The 15,617-nt window shown below is 37.0% G+C and overlaps 1 long non-coding RNA gene across 1 annotated transcript in view; it reads right to left on the reverse strand.

The window, feature by feature from the left end:
* Positions 1-986: 986 nt before the first annotated feature.
* LOC138172612 (uncharacterized) overlaps positions 987-15,617 on the reverse strand; it is a 40,472-nt gene continuing 25,841 nt past the window's right edge. The window contains exon 3 of the long non-coding RNA XR_011171176.1: positions 987-1,496. This is a non-coding gene — a long non-coding RNA (uncharacterized lncRNA). The remainder of the gene's footprint in view (positions 1,497-15,617) is intronic.

Consider the following 15,617-nt stretch of genomic DNA (forward strand, 5'->3'; position numbering starts at 1 on the left):
CTTAAAAATGATGTGTTTAACCCAAGGACATTCTGAAGCACTGAGTTTCAGTGTGCATGTTCTACCACAATCTGTTCGAATCAAAGTGTAAGAATTTTGACCTACATCTGTTGCTAAGGGATGACAACAAAGCCAGGGCCTACAACTTCATTTAACACTGTCAGAGAGTTTACATGACAAGTCTAGGCAAGTGACATTTTATAATGGGATTGCATAATTGAATATGCAGAAGGTGGTTTTTTTTTTCCTCCCCTCAGGCTGAGCTCACTGTATTGTAGACCCTCCCACCTCCAGAATTCTTCTTGCCTGAGTGAGGTATTACTCACCTGGGACACAGTTCGGGACTTATTGACAAAGAAATTTTAAATAGGACTCTTACCTGTTTTGAAGATTTACTCTACCTTTCAGTATTGTTGCATTGCTTGGTCTTGGTAGGTCCTGCGATGAACGACTCACTGATTTATAAAATGGTAGAGTTGGAAGGGACCTTCAGACCTAGGATGACAGCTGCAAAGGACTTTGAAAACACAGTGCATTGGAAGAGACCCTAAAACATACAATAAATGCCAGAGATCTCAAGGGCCTCAGAATATAGAATCTGAAGGAGAAGATTTTTTAGAACACAGAATGGTAGTGTTAGATGACAGAATTTTAGAATGTGGAATGTTAGAGTTTGGAGGGACCTAAGAGTTCATTAAGTCCGAATCCCTTATTTTATAGTAGAGGTAACTGAATCCTAGAGAGGAAAAGTGATTTATCCAAGGTCACTCACTGGGGAAATTAATGACCGACATAGGGCTCATACCTCTCAGTCTCTCTCTCTCTTTTTTTTTGGAGGGGGGAATGCAGGGCAATTGGGATTAAATGACTTGTCTAAGGTCATACAGCTAGTAAGTGTTAAGTGTCTGAGGCCAAATTTGAACTCAGGTTCTCCTGACTTCAGGGTTGGTGCTCTATTCACTGAGCCACCGAGCCCCCCCCCCCCACTTTTGCTCTTTCTACTAGAATAATCTCACTTCACTTGCCTTTCTTCACGTTGTCTCATTCTCCTGAGGAGAAAAATACTTTCCCTTTGATGTTTGTGTTCCTTTTTTGTTATATTCAATTAATAATAACTGATGCTTATATATTATTTTGAAGTTTGCAAAGTGCTTTCTGGCCTTTTCAAAGCTTCGTAAGTGCTCTGTTAGGTAGATGTAACATATTTATTGCCCCCATGTTATAGATGAAGAAGTGGAGCCTAGGGAGCCTTGGCCATACAGCTGCTGGGATTTGAGTCACTCTCTTGCCTCCAAGTTGTGCACACCATCCATTAGCTTAGATGCCATTACACGTAGTTACTTCAGGACTGCACCAGTCCCAGCTATACTTCATGATGAACAGCTGGAAAAATGCTCCTCAAAAATCTTCCTTTTGGATACATCTGGTTTGCAACATATCTTGTCCATAATAGTTGCCTTTGATGACTGGAAACTGGGAAGTTGTCCCATCAGGAGCTTGGAAGAAAATTGGAGAAAAGAAATTTAATGTGAGAGAACAGAATGAGAATTTTCATAAATAGCTCTGAGCTGTGCATCAAGAGCACTGAATTCTACTTGAGGATCTGCTTCTGAGCTGCTGTGTGAACTTGAGCAACTGACTTTCACACTCTGGGCTTTAATTTCTCCATGCTACCTTTGACCTATGGGACCTTGGTCAACAATTCAACCCCATGGTGCCTCAGTAAAGGGAGGAGGTTGGACTATATTTGATTCATTTCAACAAACATTAAGTGTCTAAGATGTACAAGGTGTAGTGCTAGGTGCTGATGATGCCAAAAAAAAAAAACAAATGGTGCCTGTCCTCAGGGAGATTCTACTTAAGGTTCAGGGATGGGAAAGGAGAGCCACAATATGTACTCAAGTAAGGAAATATAAAATATGTGTATCTATATATTTAAATCTGATCTCTATCTACAAAGCAGCAATAAGTGATATCAAGAGGGGAAGATGACTAATAACTGTGGACATCAGAAGAGGCCTCATAGAGTTGTGGGGGGACCTAAGCTCTGCTTAAGGAAGCTAGGGACTCTAATCACTCAGTTGATAAGCATTTATTAAGTACCTACTATGTGCCAGGTACTATTCTAAGCTCTGATGGTATGAAGAGAGGCAAAAGTTAGTCCTGCCCTTGAGGGGCTTCTGATGGGTAGAAATCAAGACTTTTCTAGATATGGGGGGGGGGGAGGCGGCACTTGTGTAAAGGCAGACATAGGAGATGGAAGTCTGTGCTCAGAGAATAATAGGTCAGTTTCACTGGAATGGGGAATGTGTGAGGGGACTAGCATGAAATGAAAGTGGAAAATTTGGTGGGGACTAGAGTGTGGAGAGTTTTAAATATAAGGATAATGATTTTGTATTTAAGAATGAGATGAGCATTAATTTAGAACTGGAATGGTCAGCTAATTCAATCTCTTAATTTTACAGGTGGAGAAATTGAGACAGAGATTTGCCCAAGGACACAAAGATAGAAAGTAGCAGAACCAGAATTTGAACTCAGTTCTTCTGACTCCAAATCCAGCTCTCTTTTCACTACAACACTGCCTTCCTAGAGTCAATAGAGAAGCACTGAAGATTTTTTTCAATAAAAAAATGGTGTAGAAGGATGAATCAGAGAAGGAAAGACTGGAGGCAGAGAGACAAGTTATGAGTCTATTGCAGTAGTCCAGGCAATAAGGGCTTGAACTAGAGAAAAGGCCATGTGAGAAGAGAGAAGGGGACAAATGTGAGAAATGTGGATAGCCTGTCCTTAAAAGTATGTAAATTTTTAGATGTAATAAGGGAAGAGCCAAGGATGACTATAAGGTTGGGAACCTGAATGAAAGGAAATCTCATAATAAACAGCCTAGCTTCCAGTGATAAAACCTTGGTTCTATGATTTTTATTTTGGGGAAGGAGTGCTTTTAAAACTGGGACAAACCAGAAATACAACAAATGGAATATTAGTTTTTCAAAATCACCTAAGAGAGATATTGAAGATTCTTGAAGAGGGGTGGGTTGTGATCAGAACTGTATATGATGAAGATGTCTCTGGCAGTGTATATAAACAAAGTTGGAATACTTACAGATTAGAGGCAGGTTGATCAGAAAAGTGGGTGTTCATTCCTTATGCACATTTTAGATATGAGCAACCTGATTCATTTCCCAGTATCACAATGTTGTCAATGTTTATACTTTAAACACCTCACTGCCTATTTTTCCTTTTCATGTGCATTATGGCAAGGAGGTAAAGATGAATTTTTGAAGTCTGTGCCATTAGAACACAAATTATAGTAGTTCACACTGAATTAGAAAGAAATTGAGGATAGTGGCAGGTGGAAGGCTCTGTCTATTATGAAAGATTCAGTCCATCTATCTATCTATTCATCTGTCTACCTATCTATCCATCTATCTATCTTTGGCTATAGCAATAGAGACTATCTATCAAGGTCTGGGGATGGGTTGGTATTATCTTTTCCAGTGGAGAAAATGTAGATCTTTAAAAGTATTAGCATGTAAACAAATGGTTTTAAGAAATGTCAGTTGTCATGAGTAATATAGACTCAATTAATTTTTCCTGTTAAATACTTCATAATTTTGTGGTATTGAGGACTAATAAAGAAGAGAAAAGGAATCTTTAGGTAACAGAAACAGTTCTAAGCTTGAATTCCAGATTACCTAGGTTTTTAGTCTTTGCTCTATAACTTATCAGCCCTATGACCCTGGATAGTCACTTTATTTTATGGAAATTTTTTTTAATCTCTAATTTGGAGAAAATTCTTTTTAGAAAAAAATTTTTATTGACATCTTTTGCTATTCTATCGTCAAAATTTGTCCCAGCATCAGGGTTGTCATGCCAAAGCTTTATTTTTAATTTATTTTTAGTTTACAACATTCATTTCCACAAGATATTGAGTTACAATTTTCTTCTCCCTGTCTTTCTCCTACCATCCACACTAAAGTAGCAAGCTTACTGAATACCCGTTCCCCAATCTGTTCTTTCTTATAGCCACCCGCCTTATCCCCCCTAAAGTTCTAGTACAGCAAGATGGGTTTCTATACCCCAGTACCTGTATATCTTATTTCCTTATTTCCCAGTTGCATGTAAAAACAAATTTTAAAACATTTGTTTTTAAAACTTTGAGTTTCCAATTTTTCCCTTCTTTCCTCCTCACCCACCCCCACTAGAAAGATTCAGAATTGAAAGCAATTCAGTATAGGCTGTACAAGTGTAGTTACCCAAATCATTTCCATAGTAGTTATATTGTGAAAGACTAACTATATTTCCCTTCATCCTATCCTGCCCCCCCACATTCTATTTTCTCCTTTGACCCTATCCCTTTTCAAAAATGTTTGCTTCTAACTACCCTCTCCCCCAATCTGCCATCCCTTCTATCATCCCCCCTCTTATCCCCTACCCCCCTATTTTCCTGTAGGGTAAGATACACAATTGATTGTGTATGTTATTCCCTCCTTAAGCCAAATTCAATGAAAATCAGGTTGTCTCATTCCCTTCCAACTTCCTGCTCTTCCCCTTCACTGTAACAGTTTTCTCTCGCCTCTTTTATATGACATAATTTACCTGAATCTATCTCTCCCTTACTCCTTCTCCCAATAAACTCCTCTCTCACCTCTTAATTTCATTTTTTAGATATCATCCCTTCATATTCAACTCATCCTGTGCCCTCTATGTATACATGAACATACATATCCCCCCACACATACATATTTATTAACACATTCACCATCCTATACATACATATATATGTATGTAAACACACACACACATATTCCCTTCAACTATCCTTATACTGAGAAAAGTCTCATGAGTTACAATTATCGTTTTTCCATGTAGGAATGTAAATACTTCAACTTTAATAAGTTCCTTATGATTACTTTTTCCTGTTTACCTTCTCATGCTTCTCTTGATTCTTGTATTTGGTTTTAGTCCTAGCTCCTTTGACCTCTTGAATATCATATTCCAAGCCCTTCGATTCCTTAATGTAGAAGCTGTGTTATCCTGATTGGGTTTCCACAGTGCTCAAATTGTTTCTTCCTGACTGCTTGCAGCATTTTCTCCTTGACCTGGGAACTCTGGAATTTGGCTATAATATTCCTAGGGGTTTTCTTTTTGGGATCTTTTTCAAGATGTGATCAGTGAATTCTTTCAATTTCTATTTTGCCCTCTGGTTCTAGAATATCAGGGCAATTTTGCTTGATAATTTCTTGAAAGTTGGTGTCTAGGCTCTCTTTTTGAACATGGCTTTCAGGTAGTCCAATAATTTTTAAGTTATCTCCCCTGGATCTATTTTCCAGGTCTGTGGTTTTCCCAATGAGATATTTCACATTGCCTTCAATTTTTTTTCATTTTTTTGGATCTGTTTTATAGTATTTTTATTCCCCATAAAGTCCTTAGCCTCCAATTCCTCCAATCTAATTTTGAAGAAATTATTCCCTTCACTGAGTTTTTGACATTCTTTTTCCATCTGGTAAATTAGGCTTTTTAAGGCATTCTTCTCCTCAATGACTTTTTGGGCCTCTTTTGCCATTGGAGTTAGTCTATTTTTTAAGGTGTTATTTTCTTCAATGTATTTTTGGGTCTCCTTTAGCAGGCTGTTGACTTGCTTTTAATGATTTTCTTGCATCATTCTCATTTCTCTTCCCACTTTTTCCTCCACTTCTCTTACTTGATTTTCAAAATCCTTCTTGAGCTCCTCCATGGCCTGTAACTGATTCATATTTTTCTTGGAAGCTTTTGATGCAGGAGTTCTGACTTCACTGTCTTCCTCACGCTCCATGCCTTGATCCTTTTCGTCCCCCAAAAAGGATTCTATGGTCTGTTTCTGCTTCTTCTGCTTGCTCATATTGCCAGTCAGTTACTTGACTTTTGAGCTCTTTGCCAGGGTAGAACTCTGCTTCCAGAATGGAGAGAGCTGTGTCCCAAATTGCTGGGTTTTGGAAGCTGCCAGAACTATTAGTTAGGTGCCCTCTCTATAGCCACCACAAGCTCTGGTCCGCTGGTCACTCACCACAGGACTACCACCCAAGACCGCAATCCAGATTCAAGCAGGTTAAAGCAAGAGTGATTATCCTCTGAATGGCCACTCAGTCCTCCTATGATCTCCAGGCCAGCAGCTCCTGAGACAGCCAGACTGTGGCTGCTGGAGCTACTGCTCTGGCCACTTCTTACTCAGGGGCCAGGGGCCAGACCATGCTCTTCAGTCCCCCCCTGTTCCAACAGAGCTCCACAGTGACCTTTTACTTTGTTTTTAGTGATTTATGCACTGAGAAGTCTGGAACCCACCACAGGTACTGATGATTCCTTCTCCTGAAGTCTGCTCCCACGCCAGCTGATTGGGACTGCCCTGGGGCTGGAACAACGTGACTCATGCGGGACTGTGCTTGGCTCCCAGCTTGGTGTGATAGACCCTTTCTATCCACCTTCTGGGCTTTCTTCAGGAGGAAATTTGTTTCTCTCTGTCACTTTGTGGCTTCTGCAGCTCTAAAGTTTATTTAGAGTCATTTCTTACATGTATTGGAAGTGATTGGAGTAGGAGCCCATGCCAAGTTTGTGCTTCTACTCTGCCATCTTGGCTCCACCCCCTAAAATGGAGATAATTTAGTACCAATGGTTAGCAAGTATCTTCTTTAAGGAAGGTATCATTGCAGATGCTGATGCTATGGAGATTTTACAAAAATGACAAACACCCTATGATAGAGAGCATACATTTTATTTTAGTAAGATATACAAAGATCTCATAGTGTTGTAATAAGTGGACTAGATTTGAAATCAAAGAACCTGGATTCCATTCTTTGACTTATTATCTATTTGACCTTGGGCAAGTCATCTCAATTCCTGAAGACTATATCCTCTTATAAAAAAATACAAACAATAGAGGAGTTGGATTAGACAGTTTCAAATGTTTCTTCAGAGCAACTGGGTTGCACAGTGGATTTCTATCATTCTGAGTTGAAATCTGGCTTCAGACACTTACTAACTTGTGACCCTGGGCAGGTCACTTAATCCCCTTTGCCTCTGTTTCCTCATCTATAACATGAACTGGAAGAGAAATGGCAAACCATTCCAATACTTTTGCCCAATAAAACCCAAAATGGGGTTGCAAAGAGTCAGACATAACTGAAAGATGCCTGAGCAACACCAACATTGTTCCTTCCAACTCTAAGAGTTGTCATTCTATTCATTCCACAAAGGTTAGGAAAAATGATGAAGTACATACAAAAGGTTAGAGTTGCCTTTGAAATTTCATTCATGGAGGTGGCATGAATGAGGGAATCAGAATAGTATTTATGGAATAGCAGCTGCCTAAATTGCCCCTAAAAGGAGGTAAGGATTTAATCGAGCAGAAATACACAAAGATTGGGAAAAAGTCATTTTGATTCACTAGGGTGCCTGTAAAAAGGTGTAAAAGTGGAATAAGACTGGGAAATGGCTAACAGTTCAGCTTCTAGTAGTAAAGGAAGAGTAACAGATGATAAGCCTAGAAAAGTAAATTGGGGTCAGATTTCTGAGGGTCTTGAATGTTATATTTATGAGTTGCTATTTTACACTATAAGAAATGGGAAGCCATAGAAAGTTTCTGAGCAGTTATCAAAGCTGTGTATCATGTGAAACATAATGTATATTATTGCAATGTGGTACAGTAGAATGAGTCCTGAATTTGAATCAGAAGACCTGGGTTCAAATCTGAGCAATTCATTTCACCTCTTTAGGTCTCCCTTAACTCATCTGTAAAATGAGGAGGTTGGACCATGTGGTCTGTTTTTTTGGCTAGCTCTGTAATAAGGTTCTTCTCCCCAGCTCCATTCTTCACTGCTTCCAAGTCATATTTTGGCTACGCTCTGGCCACGATTTTGGTCACTGTCCCATCAGAGCTTGACTCTGAAAGGTGAACTTTTGCCTTATTTTAGCCAGAACCAAACCATCACATTATTTCCAAACCATGCTGCCACATGTATACTTTACTCCCCATCTTCTTCTTACTCTCCTTATTCAGTTATGTCCAATTATTTGCATCCTCATTTGGTCTTTTCTTGGCAAAGGCACTAGATTAGTTTGCCATGTCTTTGTCCAGTTCATTTTAAATATTAGGAAATTCAGGCAAATGGAGTTAAGTGACTTGCTCAGGGTCACACAGCTAGTAAATATATGAGGTCACATTTGAACTCAGGTCTTCCTGACCAGAAGCCCGCACTCTATCCAAAGCACCACCTCACTGCCCATAAGGTGGTGTTTATAAGCTCCTTAAGGGCAGAAGTGTATTTTCCAGAATTTGTACTATTTGCACTTAGAAAAATGTGGGGCACATAATGTTTTTTTTTCATACATTTTTGAGCTGAAATTTACTATTCTGGAACTTTCAATTATAGCTCCCTCAGGGACCACACAGAAGCCTCATCATTCCTCCATATGACAATCTTTTAGACAGATATTTTAAAGCAGTATTCTTTATTACCAATGTTGTGCTGGATCCAGCTTGGAAATCAGCAAATGTTAAAATTCAGAGTCTGAATTTTGTTGGTTATACAGAGTTAGATTTAGGAAGATGATAAAGAAAATGTTAGTAATGCGGATTATATTCAGAAGTGTGTAATGGGCACATTTTTTCCCTCAGAGGACTGTCTGTTGAACATTTATCAGCACACGATTGATGATCATTTTGTTGGTTATACAGAGTTAGATTTAGGAAAATGATGAAGAAAATGTTAATAATGCGGATTATACTCAGAAGTGTGTATGGGCACATTTTTCCCTCAGAGGACTGTCGGTTGAACATCTATCAGCGCACCATTGATGATCGTTTCGCCCACTCCTTCCCCCTCCCAAGTTTGCTCCACACTAAATGTCCTTATTTACTCCTAGTCACTTTGCTCTGGGCATCCTCTAACTTTCCAACTCTTTTTCCAAAATGTGGCACTAAGAAATGATTTATTTTGAACCAAAAGTGGTATAACCAGGTTGATGGACAGCAGAAGTTTCATTTTTCCCCAAAATTATACCTCTATCTGTCTTTAAAGTCTCATGAAATGTATTGTTACATAATAGACAGGACTGACTTAGGAATCAGGAAGACTTGGGTCTAAGGCCTGTGTGAAACACAGATTGGGCAAGTCACTTAACTTCTAGTTTTGTGGTTTATCCTTCATTCTTGAAGAGGACCATGACATCAGGGAGATAATGACATGACTAAAATCTGAGTGAGGGAGGGCGATGCAAAGTCATCAGTCTCACTTTTTCCCAGGGAACCATTTGGGTCCAGTGACCAGATATCAATTAGGATGACTGGAAAAGGCCCAAGATGAAGTGAGAGACCTTCCTGCTTTTAAGCTAATGTCTTTTCAAGTTCTCACTTTGAGTGAGGCAAAGCCCATTCAGTGAATAGACCTCTTTAAGAAGTGAAAACCGAGAGGGGAAGATTTTCAGGGTTTCTGCACAAAAGAGAAACACTTCCTATTTACATTCACTCTAAGCTAAGAGGGCCCAAAAAATAATCATTAACTGGTGGTTGGGGAGGGACCTATTGTAATCCAATCCCTGAGATCCAGAGTGAATTGAGTTTAAGGCTTGTCTTTGAGAAAGAAATCAAGCCAGTAAACCCTAAATTAACTGGGTAGTTTTCAGTCCTGAAATTTTTTCCTTACTTTGGGCAGAACACCCTCAGGTAAGAGCAAAGGGGAGGAGAGTGGATGGGAGGGGAAGGGAGGAGAGGACGAGCTGAGTTGCCCAACTGGGACTAACCAGGTGGGTCCCCATTCAGGCAGCTTGGACTACTCACAGGTTGTGGTTTGTCCTTCATTCTTGAAGAAGACCATGACATCAGGGAGATGATGACATGAGTTGCAATTGACTTTGATTTGAGTGAGGAAGGGCTGTGCAAGGTCACCAGTCACACTTTCTCCTCCAGAGCCATCTGGGTCCAGTGGCCAGATGCTAAACAGGATGACTTTTCAGTAACTCTATGAGATTCAAAGTTGCAGACTCATTGCAGATTTGCATTGGTATAGGAAGTTTCCTCATTGTCAGTTCCTTATACCAATGAAGGAAGGATATATTTGGAAATAAGGGTGATGTAAAAACAAAAATAATAATGATAAAATGTATATATATATATATATACATATGTGTATATCATCATATATTAAATAAAAATAAAGGAATGGATGCAAGAAATGTGGCAGATAGAGAATCTTCAGGACTTGGTAATGACTTTAATATGGGAAATCAGGAAGAGGGAAGAGCCAAAGAGAATCGTGTTTTGTAGTGTGGGAGACTAGATTAAGTTGGAGGTACCATAGAAAGAAAAAGTGAAATCAGATGGAAGAATCAGTTTAGAAAGAAGGAGCATAATTTCAGATTTGAGCTGAATGCTTGAATGTTGAGTTTGAGGTATCAGTGAGATATTCAGACTGAGGTGGTCTATGGGTAATTGGAGGTTTTCATCTAGAACAAAGAGTTGATGTAATGGCTAGAGATAAAAACTTGGGAGAGATCTATGCAGAAGTAGTAGTTAAACCAGTCAACAAAAATTTAAGTGCCTACTATGTTCTGGAACTGTGCTTGACCTTATCGATACAAAACCAAAAATTAAACAGTCTCAGCACACAAGGTGTTTAAATTCTATTGGAATAAGCCAGGGATGTATGGAGAGGATTAAGAAAGGTTTCATGAAGGAAGAGGTTCTTGAACAGAGCTTTGAAGGAAGCTAGGGCTTCTAGGAGGCAGAGGTAAGGAGGGAAAGCACTTCCAAAGCCACAGAAATCTGTCAGTCAACCAGTATTAATAATTTTTAAAATTTAATCTTACCTTTTAATTAACAACCATCTGCCCTCTCTACATCCTACCTGCTCTTTACCAGAAACAACAACAAAACAACTCTGTTACAAAAAAGTATAGTCAAGGAATTCATATTTCTACATTGACCATGACCCAAAATTTGCATTCTACTCTATGTGTCTAGTTTACCACCTCTCTGTCAAGAGATGAGTAGTATTCTAAATCATTGGTTTTTCAGAAATGTGGTTAATCATTGCATTGATGAAAGTTCATTTTTACAATGTTTCTGTTGTAATAAAAATTATTCTCCTGGTCCTACACACTTCACTTTGAAACCATTCAAAGTGATTTTTTTTTAATTTGAATAGACTTTTACTTTGGCCTTCTGATATGTGAGATAATGTCTCCCCTCATTCTTCTCCTTTTCTTCTCTCATGTATGTTTTTTCTCCTCTTTTCCTTTCTCCTTTTAAGATTACCAAAAATAACAAAAAATCACTTCAAAGCCTTCTGTATTATAGCTCTTAGGAAATCCTTGTGTTACCCTGATTACATTACCTTTCTTTATGAAGTCTTTTTGAATTTCTCACTTTCATTTACCTTTTAATGTTTCTCATTACTCCTGTCCTTTTATTTCAAAGTTTCTACTAAGCTTCGATCTTTTCATCAAGAATGTTTGGAATTCCTCTGTTTCACTAAAGATCCAATTTTTCCCTGTAGAATAAAACTCATCTTGCTGGGTGAGCTATTCTTGGTTGAAAGTCTATGTCTTTGAAATCATTGCACTGCATGCTCTCTGCTCCTTTAAGTAATAGCTACTAATTTCTGTGTGATCCAGATCATCAAGTACCATCCTTGGTACTTAAACACTTTATTACACCTTGCTTTTTAAATTTTATTTTTATTTATATTTGGTACATTTACATTTATGAACTGCCTCACCTCTCCTCACCCCACACGAGAAAAGGATGACCGCCATCTGACATACATGTATATTTATAAAGCTATTTTTCTATTTATAAGTTCTTTCTCTGGAAGTGGATATCATCTACCTTCATAGGTCCTTTATAATTTTTTTGAGTTTTTATAATACTTAGAATAGCTTATTTATTCAGTTATTCTTTGAACAATGTTGCCATTGCAATACATATTGTTTTCTTGGTTCCGCTCATTTTCCTCTTCATTATTTCATGCAAGTTTTCCATGGTTTTCTAAAACCAACCTGCTCATCTTTTCTTTCAGCACAGTAGTATCCCATCACAATCATGTAGCAAAACTTGTTTAGCCATTCCCTAACTATTGAGCATCCCCTCGATTTCTTAATTCTTTGCCACCAAGAGAGCTGCTATAAATGTTGTAGATCATATAAGATCTTTGCCTTTTTTGCTTAATCACTTTGGAAAACAGACCTAATAATGGTATTTCTTGGTCAAAGGGTATATATATATATATATATATATATATATATATATATATATATATGTTTATAAATCTTGGGGCATAATTCCAGATTGTTTTCTAAAATGATTGCATCAATGTCCCGATTTTTCTACATCCACTTCAATATTTGTCATTTTCCCCTTCTATCATTTTAGCCAATCTGATAGGTGTGAAAAGATATCTCAAAGTTATTTTAGTTTGTGTTTCTCTAATAATACTTTAGAGCAATTTTCATAACTCTATATAATTGTGATTTCTTTATCCCAAAACTGACTTCATATCCTTTGACTAATGGTCGGGAAATGACTGATATTCTCACAAATTTGAAAAAAAAAAGTTCTCTATATTTTTGAGATATGAGATTTTGAGAAACTGTCTACAAATTTTTTTCTCAATTTTCAGCCTTCCTTTGAATCTTGAATGCATTGGTTTTATTTACATAAAACCTTTTAAAATTAATTTAATCAAAATGAATCATTTTACATCTCACAATGATCTCTATCTCTTGTCCATTCATAAATACTTATTCTATCCAAAAGTCTGATGGGAAATATGTTCCATCTTCTAATTTGTTTTTATCTCCCTTTATAGCTTGCTATATATCCATTTCTACCTTATCTTGGTAAATATTGTAAGATATTGATATATAGCCAATTTCTACCTGGCTATTTTCCAGTTATCCCAACATATATTTGTACCAAATGGTGAATTCTTATCCCAAATTTTAAACATTTACATTTTTCAAACACAAGGTTACTATAATCATTTATTATTGTGTTTTGTCTGTCTACTTTATTCCACTGATTCACTTTTCTATTTCTTAGTCAGTCCCAAATAGTTTTAATAATTACCACCTTATAATAGAGTTTAAGATTTGGTGCTGCTAAACCTCCTTCCTTTACATTTTTTTTAAATTAAGTACTTTTATATCCTTGACTTTTTTTTTCCTTCCAAATGAATTTTATTCTTATTTTCTCTAATTCAATAAAATATTTTTTGGTTATTTAATTGGGATGGCATTGAATAAATAGATGACTTTAGGTAGGATTGTCATTTTTATGTAAATTTCATTTCATTTTCCCAATTACATGTAAAAGTAGTTTTAAAGGTTCATTTTTATTAGGTTTTTGAGTTGCTATCTGTTTTATCTCTCTCCTTTCCCTCTCCCCTTCTCAAGATGGAAAGCAAGCTGATATGTTACACATGTATAAGCATCTAAAACACATTTCTCCACTAGTTATGTTGTGAAAGAAGAAGCAGAACGAAAGGGGAAAAGAGCATAAAAAAACAAAGAAAGTAAAAATAGTATGTTTTGATATGCATTCAGTCTCCATCAATTCTTTCTCCCGATACGGATAGTATTTTCCATCATGAGTTTTTGCAATTGTCTTGGCCCATTGTATTGCTGAGAAGAGCTAAATTTATCATAGTTGATCAAGACACAATGTTGCTCTTATAGTGTACAATATTCTCCTGTTTCTGATTACTTCACTCAACATCTGTTCATGCAGATCTTTCCAGGTTTTTCTGAAATTCACCTGTTCACCATTTCTTACAGCACAATAGTATTCCATTACATTCATATGCCACAACTTCTTCAGCCATTCCCCAACTGATGGGCACTTACTCAACTTCCAATTCTTTGCCACCCCAAAAAGAGCTGCTATAAATATTTTTGGATATGTAGGTCCTTTTCCTTTTTCTATGACCTCTTTGGGATACAGACCTAGTAGTGGTATTGTTAGGACAAAGGATATGCCCAGTTTTATAGTTCTTTGGTTATAGTTCCAAATTGCTTTCCAGAATGGTTGGATCAATTCACAACTCCACCAACAATCCATTAGTGTTCCAATTATCCCACATTTTCTCCAACATTTATCATTTTCCTTTTTTGTTATATTACCCAGTCTCATAGGTGTGAGGCGGTACCTCACTGTTGTTTAAATTTGCATTTTTCTAATCAATAGTGGTTTAGAGCATTTTATATGGCTATAGATAACCTTAATTTCTTCATCTGAAAACTGCTTCTTCATATCCTTTGACCATTTATCAATTGGTGAATGACTTGTAAAGAATTATCATTTTTTAAAATATTGACTCTGTCTACCCATGAACAATTAACATTTCTCCAAATACTTAAATCTGACTTCATTTGTATAAGAAATGTTTTCTAATTATATTAATGTAGTTCTTGGGTTTATCTTGGCAGGTATTTTATGCTGTCCAGGGTTATTTTAAATGGGGGATCTTTTACTCTCTCTTCTTGCAGGGTTCTGTTGGTGATATATAGAAACAATTATGATTTATCTGGGTTTATTTTACACCCTACTACTTTGCCAGAATCATTAATCACTTCAACTAACCTTTTAGTCGAATCTCTAGTATTTTCCAAGTATACCATCATATTATCTGCAATATGGACTAGCTTTATTACCTCATTGCTGATTCGGATTCCTTCATTTTCTATTTCTTCTCTTATTGTTATTGCAAGCATTTTTTAAAAACAAAATCTTTGTATTTCTACTAGTGGGTACAGAGGATTTTGTAATATGGATGGATATTATGAATGGCAAATGATACAAATATACTTTATTTGGAAAAAAAGTTTATGTAAGTAACAGGACACTTTGGAAACACTCTTGCTTAACCATGCCACTGATCAAAAGCAATGCCACTTTAAGCACAAACATACTCCCCTTCAACATGTATTTGGAGATAGGAAGACAGCACTTGGTTTAAAAAAAAGCAAAACCAAAATGACCTTAAGTTAAGGCCTGGACACCTAAGAGCAAACAATGTGGAATGAATTCACCATACATAGTTCTGATACTGGCTATAGCAAATCCTCAGTGTCTCTGTGTTTTGAGAGCTATGGAACACATACCTTAACTCACCCTCCTGGAAGGGCTGCTATATCACAGTCTAACTTGAGTTCTTGGCAGTCAGGACTGAAGAATGTCATTTAGAGTGAACTGCCAGTGTTCTCTTTAAGTACATTTAGAAACAGGTAACAATAGAAAGACACTACTTTTGAAGTTATTCTTCTCACTTTGGTGCAAATCTTTTTTGTTTTCATTTGTGATTTACACACTTGTCTGATTCATACACTTACAGTAGAACTCTAGTAACTTGCCACAAATCATTAAAGCACAATATGCCTATTGTTCTTTAGGCATCTGCATTTTTCAAGTTTTAATATTTATTCTTCTATATCCAGACTGTGTCAGCAGTTCTTGAATCTAAATATATATATACATAAATGGGGTAACTATATTCTAAAAATACAGATGTCTATAAGAACCATGTTACTAGGGGGAAGGGAATTTTCAGAAAAGGAAGAAAGCAAACAAGTTCACTTGGAGGGGATGT

Source organism: Petaurus breviceps, unplaced genomic scaffold (genome assembly GCF_028583685.1).
Source record: "Petaurus breviceps papuanus isolate PSGF00001 unplaced genomic scaffold, PetGlider_PUasm1.0 551, whole genome shotgun sequence".
NCBI lineage: Eukaryota > Metazoa > Chordata > Mammalia > Diprotodontia > Petauridae > Petaurus > Petaurus breviceps.